This window comes from Belonocnema kinseyi, chromosome 5 (genome assembly GCF_010883055.1).
Source record: "Belonocnema kinseyi isolate 2016_QV_RU_SX_M_011 chromosome 5, B_treatae_v1, whole genome shotgun sequence".
Classification (NCBI taxonomy): Eukaryota; Metazoa; Arthropoda; class Insecta; order Hymenoptera; family Cynipidae; genus Belonocnema; species Belonocnema kinseyi.
In genome coordinates this window covers 70,864,755-70,874,606 of record NC_046661.1, presented here as the reverse complement: position 1 = coordinate 70,874,606, position 9,852 = coordinate 70,864,755, and the positions used below count along the sequence as shown (strand labels likewise).

The 9,852-nt window shown below is 32.0% G+C and overlaps 1 protein-coding gene across 2 annotated transcripts in view; it reads right to left on the bottom strand.

Annotated features, from left to right (window-relative positions):
• Positions 1 to 9,744, bottom strand: part of LOC117173207 (glucose dehydrogenase [FAD, quinone]-like) — a 164,928-nt gene extending 155,184 nt beyond the window's left edge. Inside the window, exon 1 of one of the 2 annotated variants that reach the window (XM_033361651.1) lies at positions 9,454 to 9,744. The gene's annotated coding sequence lies outside the window, so the exon portion shown is untranslated. The remainder of the gene's footprint in view (positions 1 to 9,453) is intronic. The other variant, XM_033361650.1, reaches the window with a different exon arrangement.
• Between the last annotated feature and the right edge of the window lie 108 nt (positions 9,745 to 9,852).

Here is a 9,852-nt window from a genome sequence, read left to right as displayed (position 1 = left end):
ATCTAGTCGGGAGTGGTGCTGACTGAAAACAGATGATTTGGAGCGATTCGCGCGCCATCTGTTGGTCATTCTAAGGACTTATTGAACTACCCTCGTATTTGGCATGCCTTAAAGACCTCTTTCTAAAAGAGGATTAAGTATTTTGTGGTATATTAGCCGTTAATATTACTTTTGTTTATTCGTTCGGCCCATATTCTTTTTAACTGTTAAATTAATAAGTTGTATGTTTGTTATTAATTATTTATTGTTCAACCATTCAAACTTTTTGAACACATGAAACATATTTTAAAACGTATTTTTTTCATTTAAAACAAATTTATACTGTTGGCATAGTACTAACCTTATCGTAGAGCCAACCATCCGCCATTACTCTGCCAGTGACTGAATTTATCCACCTGGGATATGTTTTTTTATAAATTACTAATCCTTTCCAAAGCATTCAGGTTTGAAGCAATCTGAAGAAGAATGCAAGCTTATGAAATTCCCCGTAAAACTATATGAAGTTTTGTCCTATCTCTTATATTTTGGAACGGATGTTCATCAACAGTTACTTTTAGTGAAAAGGGTGTTAATTTCGTTTATTTTCACAAATATCCTTTTTATTATGCAAAGTAGATGAAAATGAATCTAGTGTGTGTTAAGGAAGTGGAATTTGTATCCAAAAGCATGCATCCACGTCGCGGAAAATTTCATATCATTTAAAAATAAAGATCATTCGATACTGGATTTTATCAAGAACCAACGTCAATCCTTTTGGTCTTTTGTTTTAGGAGCAAGCAAAAAGCTCTACATTCCACGCCGATCAGCACCGTTAATGTCAAGGTTGTGCACAACAAACCAAGTGACTTACTTTTAAACCGTCTTAATTAACTTTTAAATTCCTGTTTATTATTCTTAAAAGATGGAAAAATATATGACTTTTATCAAGTTTTTGAGGCACTTTGTAGACAAAATTTCCGAAAATCGCTTTACTAATGACAATTTACTTGAGACTGCGCTCTTGAAGGGGAACACTTTTTAAGGTCTTGCGGAGGTAAACTTAAATATTTCTAGGCGAAGAAGAAAATATCGTGATTCCAGTAACTGAAACCTGTATTAACCTTAAAGTGATTTATTTTAATTATTTTTGGCTCCCCTTGACAATTACTCTGACAAGAAGGAATGATTATTTCTTTTCCACAGTTGCATTATGCAAGTACCCTCCCTTCCTCTTACTGTCTTTTAACATTCACTTCTGCCCATTCACGGGCACGCAGTGTCCATTTTTACAACCGTTCCATAATAAACATAATTATATGAATCCAGTACAATCTTTGAAATAATTTTTTACACTAAAAACGCATTCACTAACACTGTACAAATAAGGTACTAACTTTTGCACTCAAGTAAATTGTGAGTGCAGATTATTATTCGTTTAACTTCTTATGGAACAGACAGAGCTAAATATTTAACCACATTTATTTATGAATTGAGTCATGAGGATAATCAGAAAAAATATTCGAGCCACAAAAAAGAAAACAACTTTGGTCGACTTTTGAATTGCAGTAAATGAAATATTAGTTCGATTATCTAATCTTAGTTGTTTCAAAAATGTTACTTGTTAAGGTTACCGTAAATCTGAAAAACACAATTTGGATTTTTATAACTCTTACTTTCCTGTTACCATATAATATGTCAACCTCAAATAGTTTTCTATATTTTCCCTATAACACATACTTTTAGAAAATTAAATTTTAACAATTCCAAATATAGTGATGATGTGTAAAACTATCTTCTAATCTCATATGTAAACAACAAGTTATGAATTTATATCTCTCGAACATGAATAATAATTAGTGAAATATGCCTTCACTGAATGAAAAGAGAATAATTCCATTATAATTTCTTTAATAATTTGAAGTCCGTTTTAAAGTAAATACATTTTTGTATTTAATTTGATTGTCGGCCTAACTGGTTACATATTATTGCATTTTAAAGTGATTTTTATCAATGGATATAAAGCTACGATATATCCCGAAATACTAAGTAAATGTATTAAGTGGATTTATCACCCTTTTTTTGCTCACTTCTTATTTAATATACTGGAAAAAATAATATTGGTAAATTACTATAACTTTCCCTATGTTAATGCGAATAAAGAATGAAAAAAGCTTAAATTTATGTAAAATTATCTAATAATTTTGGATTTATAATATAACTGTCAATATAACTATATGTACACTTGAGTTGCGGCACTGCGAACATTTAGCGCAGGTCCGCTCTCAATAATGAGAACACAGGAGGAGACCCCACCCCTGCGACATATTCCCAGATAACAATATGCGCGCACGGTGCTACGCACTGTGCAGACACGGGGGCAAATAAAACGTAACGCGTGTCACGCAGGTCACCAAACAGATGTGCCCGCATATGCGTGACATATGCGTCGCACCTCGTGCGATTCGCACGCGTGCCGATTAAGTGCATATCGTCTCATTGTTTATTCTGAACTTGAAGCTTTCAAAGAAAATTCCAAAAGTTGTTATATTAATCTTGTAGGATTTTCAAAAATTTACGTTGTTCTTCTTTTCACTTTGTTTCATATCGGGCGTTTTTGAACCTAAAATTTCAAGTTCCGTTTATATTAATGTTGTAAACCTTCGAAACCAGTGAACGGCATACTTATCTCTTAGTGAACGACAGCAAACAGAAGGAAGCTTCTGAGGAGCTATACGTATTTTTTTTATATTAAATATTCGATATCTTCCCTGGTGGACCGAAAGAACCGAATGGAGCCTCTACAGAGCACCCGTAAAGACTCCATTGGGTCCTCATTCGGTTCCTTTTTAAAAAACTCGGAAAAACAGCAAAATCAACTTTTAAATTGTTGAAATTCAGATTTTACGTTAAAATACCCTATAAAAGGTCACGGAATAATCGCAATAGTTTTTTTTTGCAACGGTAAAATGTTTAAAAAAAATATAAGACGTATAACGCCTGTTGACTGCTACTTACAGGCGATGCGTTTGAAGTGTAGCAGTCAACAGGCGTTATACGTCTTATATTTTTTTAAACTTTTTACAGTTGCAAAAAAAAGCTATTGCGATTATTCCGTGACCTTCTATAGGGAATATTATGTAGAATTCGAATTTAAACAATTAAAAAGTTGATTTTGCTGTTTTTTGAGTTTTTTAAAAAGGAACCGAATGGGGACCCAATGGGGTCTTTACGGGTACTTCGTGGGGGCTCTACTCGGTTCCTTTGGTCCGCCAGGGTTTTTAATTGATTTTGCACTTCCGAACCTCAAAAATCAATTGCTAAGACCCCAGCATGAATCTGACAAATTCGTGAACTGATGAAGTGAACATAACCACAATATCGAAGGTATTCTTGTTCGCCAAAAACTTCATCTTTTCGTTTAAAAACACATATAATTGTACAAAATGATGTTTCTTATTGTCTCGAGCAACTAAATTGTATAATATTTTTACAAATAAACTTTGCAAATAACGCTAATACTTTAACGGGCAAATAACTCTAACAGATATTATAGAGTTCGATGCAATTTTCTACTGCAAAGCATAACTGGTACACCACAACTTGACGCTCACATAACCTGCCTGACGGCAAAGACTTGCAAATATCATTTGAAATAAGATAATTACATAATTTATTTTTAATAAAATATTAATTTGGTTCGACTGAATCGCATTTTCTCAATACAAAATATTATTGACACATTTTTTATATGTATTCCGTAAGGACTATGGCGAAATAACATAAGTTACGACTGAATGAGCCTCATTTTGCAGGCACGCACTTATCCATTTCTTAATCGCGAAAACTGCCTGCCTCTTGCATGTGATGTTGGTCGTGAAAGAAACGTTAAAAGACATCCCAAATATAAAATCTTCCATTGTAAGTATCGAATTTATCTGATTATGAATTAAAATTAAAATTAGAGTGTATTGTACATTTGATGACATCATAAAATGTAGAAATGAATTGGGGTGGGGGGGTGGTGGTGGAAGGGGTTGTAGCGTCGTTCTTACTATCGGGGCAAAAGCGTACTCATTAGCGGGAGTTCACAGTAGTGAATTTCGCAGTAACGCAGAACATAGTTTACTCCCAAGAAATCATTTTGAAAACTTCAAAAATATATTTTCTTAATCTAAGAACATGTAGTTTCGGAGCAATAGACTAGTGTCTCAACTTAAACGAAATTTGCACTTGAGAAGAGTCTGTTACACAAGAAATCTGAATTGTAGGCACTGGCGACAGTTTACGAGAATTCAAAATACGATTCCTTAATGAAATAAATATTATTTTTGAAATTATTGTTATAAAATCTTTATTTTTTAATTTAATAAAACATTTAATTCGCACAAATGGTTATTTATAAATATATGCGCACGCTCAAATGCTTTGAAAAGTCGCACTCGCCGGGGATTCAAACCCTATCTAAACTACGTAAACTAGTGTGTCCTAACCGCGCGATCTATCCATTTTGCTATCAAAACACTTGGATTTCGGTGACAAAATGTTGGGTAAGAATTTCAAGGCAGCGCCGTACCAAGTTGTATGATGAGTCTCAACCATCTTCAAACTAAAAGTTGTTTAACTCAATGTTTCTTTAAAGAAAACATCTTTCTGATAATTATTGAAATGATAATTGTAAATTTTCGAGAGACTATAATATACCATTTTTTATATCGAAAGATTTTAGAATTGAATTTAGCTTATTTCAAAAAGGCTTAATAATTTTTTTCTTTCAATATTTAAATTGAGTAGAAAATATATAAAAGTAATAAACAATACAAAAATTCGAGTTTGAAAATGCTTTAATAACGTTCATAACAAAAAACGATTTTCTGCTGTACAAAAATCTCCATAAAATGCGCTTTTTTCAATTTATCCAACTGTTTTATTTAATTGTCTCTCAATCAGTTTTTGGTGCAAAGTAATACTTCTCAAACAATAGAAACTTATGAGAAATGTTTCGGCTGAATAATGTTATTAGTTTTTATTTAGGAAAAATTGTGTATAAAAAAATACAATTATGTCTCGCTACTCTAATTTAAATTTTATAAAGTTCAGGTAACCAAATTTTTAACTTGTTCAAAATCCATTTTAATCTAGCAGAATCCATAAAAGTAATTTTTACATAATTTAAAAAAATTTCTGTATTTAGCAGGAATATTTATTATTATTTTATAATTCGGATGCTTTTTTGTTATCTTGAACACTACACAAATATAATTTCAGGGTGGTCATTTTAATCAAGACAAAAACCAGTAATTTTCCGATTCACAAAAATTTTTCACGGTTCAAAAATTCGAAATGGTTTCATTTTAGGTAGATTAATCAATTTAAATTATCAGCGAAAAAAAATGATAGACGTAGTACATTTATAACCTTTTACTGATTTTAGGAATGAACGGACTTTGAGCCTTGCATAATTATTTCAAAATTAAAAACACTTTTTTTCACATGTATTAAAAAAAAATTTAATTTTTGCCACCAAAAATTTATCTACGCCATAATCTCAGAAGTCTTTTTTTAAAATAGTTTGATGAGTGATTTGATTTGTGTGTCAGTCTAAAGTTAGTAGTTCATCCAAGTTACAAATTCTTATCTACATTCGCAGAATTAAAATTGATTATATAAACCAATGTTTTGCATTTTATTAATATTATTGAAACTCAAAATAATTATATCTCAAAATTAAATAATGAAACACAGTAATTACTACTAACGAACTTCATGCTGCGAACAGAATTTATGAGCGTTGAAGATTTCATAAGATACTTATGCAGTAAGAAGTAAATTGATTTAGACCAATAAAATCATTTTTATAGTATGTGTGCAATGTCTATTGTATCAAGTCTACAATTCTTATATTAAGGAAACTGATGTGATCTATCTTGATAACATAGCTATCTTCAAAGCAAATCTGACATTCGTTTTAAATTAATAATTTGTTGACAAAAAATATTCAAGCATCTATCTAAGAGATTATATTTCTTTACTGAATACACTCATTTTCTTGTCTCAAAAAAATGAACATTGTTCGAAATAAAATAGCAGTCAAAGTAAGTATATGAATTTACTTGGATCAAGAAACATTTTGTAACAGTTTTAGTTATTTATCATGAGAATATAATATTCTTGATTCAATATTTTATTCAACTTCACGTAAATAAGTATAATGGAAAAATTTATCTCAATATTTTTTTGCTTGGATTATATATATTCTTGATTCAAATAGTTGTCCTCATTCTACTATTTTCTTCATTAAAGAAAATCGGTCCCTTCTAAAAAGAAAATACTTTCCTCTTCCAAGTAAAATCCGCCAAGTAATTCAGCCTACTTGATTTAATGCAATTTTTTCAGAGAAATAAATTTATTAGCCAAATTAAATTGTTCCCCCACCATTGATATATTTATTGCCATTTCTGCCACAAATGATAATTTTTGATGTAGTGATATAACTGTAAATATCTTAAAGTGACTTCAAAGTATTTAAACAACTTAAATTTATTCATATAATTGTTTTTACTGAAAAACAATATTTTTACAGGAAATTTGAAATTTGCTCTGCTAATAATAATAAAAGTATCGATTTTTCAAAATATAAATTTCATTTTTTGTTCATGAATTGGTAAAACAGTTAAGGATTTAGTTAAATCCGACTTGGAATTTTCTTTTTTATAGGTACGGCACTGTCCCAATACATACTTTCTCTCCACGTATTTGAGAACGAATGAAGGAAAACTTACCAACTCCAATGAAACTCTTCAATAGCCCTCTCTTCTATAGCCCATCCGAGAATTGACGCCGCTCCGCAGAAAGCTGTAATAGGATCTGCGCGGGGTGCGCGAGGTCAACAATTGTCACTCAAGGGAACACTCAGGCGTGAAAAAAACAAAAGCGGAACGGGCTATAATGAGTTAGTTCCCACCCAACGTAAGCCCCAAAATTGGCCCTGTAGAAGAGTTTTACTGTATTCAGGTTTTAACGTGATCCTCGGATGGATAAAATCTTAGATGACCTACTCTCTTGCTGAGGCAATGAATATTTTTAGTGCAAATTTATTTGTTTACATACAATTCTGATTTCTGAAAAGCATGCCCGAGAAACTCCTAATATCTTAAGACCCGCGAACTAATGATAATTAATATTGATTTCGCGAAATACTCCGCGAAACGGAGCAAGAATCAGGGAAAATGTTTCGCTCCGTAACGTCGTGTCGTGAGCGTGTCGTTCTTAACAGTATTGACACAGCCTGCACTGTCTACCAGTAGCTGAAATCTATAATCTCATGATGTTCTCTCATAGAAGTTGTCGATGTTCTCTCATAGAACTTGTCAATTTTCTCCAGTTCGTGCTCAGTTTCGCGAAATATTTTGCTAAATTTATGTTTACCATCATCAATTCGTGTGTCTTGCGATATAAGCAGACCCCGAGAATACTTCTCCGATGTCAGAATTGTCCGTAAAAAAATAAATTTGCGAAAGGTTCTCGCTGTTCAATTGCTGGAGTTTGTTATCCGTGCATTTCTCCCTTTCGAAAAATGAATATATTTTCTCTCAAATTATAATTTTCTTAGCACCACTGTACGTCCTCTAAAATAACATCAATTCAAATTCACGCAAAATTCCAGATATTTGGCAGGTGTTCTTTATTTCGTTCTCAACTGCGTGGAGAAAAATATGTACTAGGATAATGCCGTACCTGTGAAAAAATTCACATGGGATTCAACCGACACCCTCAATTTCTAGTTGTTTTCAGTATTTTGTCAAATTTTAAAAGAATTTTGTTCCGAATTTTGATCCTTTCTTATTAAATGTTACTTTACGTTACCTGTCAATTTCCGTATGGTACAAAACATCCCAGGAACGTACGTGGAACGATTCAGCTAAGACCCGGGAACATGCGGAATTGTCCACCCTTTGGAACTTTCTAATTGAAAACTTTAGAAACGTTCTATTGGGACCCGAAGGGGCTTTATCCTTCTTGCTGTTTGTATTAACAAAGTTTTTAAAGCATGAAAGTTTCATCAGTTAGCACATCAACGTACCTCAAAGATGTGAACGAATAACCTTTATCTCTCAGTGTAGTATTTTAAATATCTAAGATTTTTTTCTCATTTAAACCAGGTAAATTCTCTTTAATCTTCAAAATCAGAAAAAACAACTTCTAAGTTGCCGATCTAGCTCAAAATCCAATCAGGTCTGGATATTAATCGCTGGGGTCGAATTATGTCGAAATATGTCAAAAAGTAGATTTTAAAATCTCGATAATTACAAACCTCCCTCTATGAGAAAGCAATTCTAATTTTTTTCAATTGCGATTTTATTGTGTAAACAGAAAAATGTTAGTTAAATAATCAGACTGAGATATTTAAGAAATATACAATATATAACAAAGGAAACTTCATTACAATTATGTTAGAAAAAAGCCCATAAGAAAACCATTATTTAAACAGATGTAATTTGTTTAAATGGAAGAAAATCGCTTTGAAATATTCAGAATTACTCTACTAAATCAACAGTAGTTATTAGAAAAAAAGAGATGAAAGTACTCAAAGGTGTAAATTTCAAGCAGAATTTAAATTGTTGGTATTAGGTTTCCTTTCCCGAGAATCGCATGGGTGTGTTAGGGACAGCAAATCTATGTGAAGGTATTCCAAAACCCCCAAAAAATTACTTTTCTTTTAAAACCTATCCTTTTAGTAGATTTTTTTTAATGTCGGGTTGCACCTGTTAAAGTCAACATTTAGAAAAAATGAAAATAAGCCATTTTTTTCGGATTTGAAACAGAATTCGGGGGATTGTTGCTCTCTATAAAAATAGTAATTCAAAACTAGCCTATAAATATAGAGTAATAATAGAGTTAAGCTTTATTCAATATTAAACTAAATGCTCAGAAGCTTAATATTGGTAGAAAAAATTGGATGCTTGTGAATAGTTCGTGGATGCTATTTCAATTTTAAATACCATTGAATCGAATATTTCAGTACACGCGGTTGATCTACTATTTGCAAGGAAACTTTATATTATACATGTAGCACAATCTACACAGTTGTGTAGAAATTAATGCAGTTGAGCTGAAGTTCGACCTTAAATTTATAATTCATAGGCATATTTGAAAGTCCATACAGTTTAATTCTATGACCGGTATATCCACTCTTTAGACTAAGAGGCATTTATTCAGTAAGAAATTGAAATAGCAGTTCTAATTCAATCAGAAAAAGTGCTTCAGGTATACGTACTTATTAACTCTGCTGAATACAGTTCGTTTTAGTGCACTGGTTTTGAAAGTATTAGATGAAAACTTAAGTTGAAAATGGTAGATGAAAGTATGAGATAAAATAGCAAATTATTATGTTGGTAAAAAAAACATGAAAAATTAGTTCTATATGAAATGAGAGCTAGCTTAATCTGAGGAGAATGAAGATAATTATAACCTCACCCGAAATTACTGTAATTCTGTAAGGCGAAATACGTATATTTATTAACTCACTGTAACACTGCACACAACAACGCTCTAGCGCACACGATAATGATTACTTGAATTGCAAAGGAACGATACTCTGGTATATTTCCAGAAATATTTCATTCATAAACGTACTCCATCACTTGAAAAAATTCACTCGTGATCTTAGGTAGTCGAAACTTTTAAGATCGACGTATTGATTTCCGCACACAATATTGAATCGTATCGTTTGTATTCGCGTACCCGATATTTATCCTGCAGTACAAGATCCAGCATTCATACAGTACTGTAGAGTCTCTCACCATGGTGCGCTACTTTATAATTTACCTCCCACCTTTAAGTGCCGGCATTGGAGGCTCGTCGAAAGTTGCCATT